Genomic DNA, 2658 nt, shown 5'->3' with positions numbered 1-2658 from the left:
ATTGTTAGGTGCCATCAAGTTCATTTTCAGCTCATAGGGAGACATTAGAACCCTCAATTTCTAGATGAGAATTGAGGGGCAGTAGTACTGGCTATAAACGTTGGGTCTTTGGAATATCAAATGTGATAACACTGGTTTTCACACGCTATGGATATAATTCATGTTGTTACCATTAAATGAGTACAGAATAATAAAATTTATCAAAATAATTTTATTAAATACAGTTGTAAAAAGAACTACATGTATAGAAAAGTTACCTGATAAACACAAAACCACTATTTAAATCTATCTTCTTTGACAAAATTCTGTCCATTTTCAGCACAGTAGTTAAGATTTCACCAACTTAATAGCATTTGCCCTTTCAAAATGCTGAGACTCAAAGCTTAAATACAATTACAGAAAGTAAGGAAAAAAAAAGTTATATGTATTGTGAATAATCAAACCGTTATCAATATTTCATCAAGTAATGATATAAAAATACTACTATATATCATAACTAAAATTTTATAAAATTAATATAACTCTAATAGCAAAGAAGGTAACAATACAACAAAAATTAATGCTCTAAATATAGTAAAAAAAACTTTGGTAAAAGAATAAACTACTTTTAATGGCTATTTTTTATTCTTGGCACTCATATTTTTAACTTAAATACATGTTCTCTCTCTGTTTCTGTCTCTCTGTGTGTCTCTCTCTCTACTCTGAAACATATAGCTTAGAGTAAAAGTCTGAAAAAATACTTTGAAAAGTGAGTTAATGGATCACTGAGCAAACCTAACAAAGGGTGATCAGTCTCAGTCATAATAAAATGAGGGTATTACAGAGCTATATAATTTTCTCAACTTCAGCTGTGGCTACAGTAAATTCACAAGCTTGAAGGAAAAGTAATCCCTTGCAAAAAGTTTTCCACAAATCAACCTCCGAAGAGCTATTTTTATGTCTTTGTTTCTCAGACAATAGATGACTGGGATTAGAGTGGGGTACACAATTGTGTAAAACAAGGAAAATATCCGGTCAGTGAGGCAGGGGATTGTGCTTTTGGCTTTAAACACATTACAAAACCAGGAAAAGAAGTCCTGTAACAGCCAGATGGGGCAGGCAGGTAGAAAACGATTTGACTGTCCGGTTTTAGATGGGATCCTCAGAACAGTGCAGAAGACATAGCCGTAGGAGACAATGATGCAGACAAAGCAGCCCAAAGTCAAGATCACACTGATGAGTATGGGCATGGTTTCTCTGGAGAGCTGACCTGGACAGGGGATGTAAATTAATTGGGGGATGTCACAGAAGAATTGGTGGATGTTGGACTCACAGAAAGTTAAGGAGAAAATGACAACTGTGTGCATTATGGCAGTCAGACTGCCAGTGAGTCAACATGAAACCATCAGCCTCACACAAGCCCCTTAGTTCATGATGACCTCATAGTGCAGGGGATGGCAGATGGGTGTGAATTGGTCATAAGGCATGACAGTGAGGAGGAAGAGCTCAGTGGCTGTTGATACAGTCATTGAAAACATCTGTGTGGCACAACCTGGGAAACAGATGGAGCTATGCTGAGTCAGGGGATTATGGATAGACTTGGGGACAATAGTAGAGATGAAGGAGAGATCCAAGACAAATTCTTCAGGAAAAAAAATACATGAGCATGTAGAGTTGTTCATCAAGGCTGGTCAAGATGATAATAAGAAGTTTTCCCAGCCCAGTGGCAAAGTAAGTGAGCAAAAAGAGCATAGCCTGTAAAATCTGCAGCTGTGAAATATCACAGAAGCCCACCAGGAGAGAATCCGTGACCACTGTGTGACTGGACATGCTTAGAAATCTACCTGTCAAGTAGCTGAAGAGAAAACATGGATTAACGTATTGAGTCAGGACATTGTTCATTGTTACCTATGGATTCAGGGGCAAAATGTAAAATTAAGTGATCACTTTAAATTTAGTTTATTTTTCATTATATGTATTTTAAATTAATTGTTGCTCTGTTTCTTCAATCTTAGCATAGTAAATCTGCTGGTGAGAACTGCATTACTGGAGACGTTAAATCAAAAGAGATGTGGTATCCAGCCTACTGCAAACAAGGTTTTCTGTATTCTGTGCTGTTAATTTTTTTCTTTGCTTTTGACTTTCTATTTCCAAATACATTTTTCTACATATTTCTCTTCTTTCCTTCCTACGTTCATTCTTTATTTTCTTTCTTCATGCATTTATGTAGTAATCATTTCATAATAGCATGTTTACTCAATTATTGATGCAGGGAGTTAAAATGTTTCTGTCTCTTCAAAAGTAATTTATTTAATAAAATACATAAACAATTTCCCTCCTATCTTTTGTTAATGTATGAGGTTCTATTGGCCTGATATGTAGATGAAAATTCAAGGTTATTGATACATATTTCAAATGTCAAAAGCTTATATATTTCGATTAAAAATATTTAAATTTTAAATAAAAACTAGCACATGTAAGCCCCAGTGGTATTCTTAACCAATTAATAGAAAACTGTATTTAGTATTGTACAGACTTATTAAATGTGATCGATATTATCTCAGTATGGAGAAAGATTCTTATGTGATCATTTTTATCAAGAAGCCTCATAAAGAAACCTTATTTTTAAGTAATATCCGTCAGATCCACCCATGAGTCCCCTAAGCTAATAGTGACTCT

This window comes from Loxodonta africana, chromosome 13 (genome assembly GCF_030014295.1).
Source record: "Loxodonta africana isolate mLoxAfr1 chromosome 13, mLoxAfr1.hap2, whole genome shotgun sequence".
Classification (NCBI taxonomy): Eukaryota; Metazoa; Chordata; class Mammalia; order Proboscidea; family Elephantidae; genus Loxodonta; species Loxodonta africana.
This window is presented reverse-complemented; position numbering follows the sequence as displayed.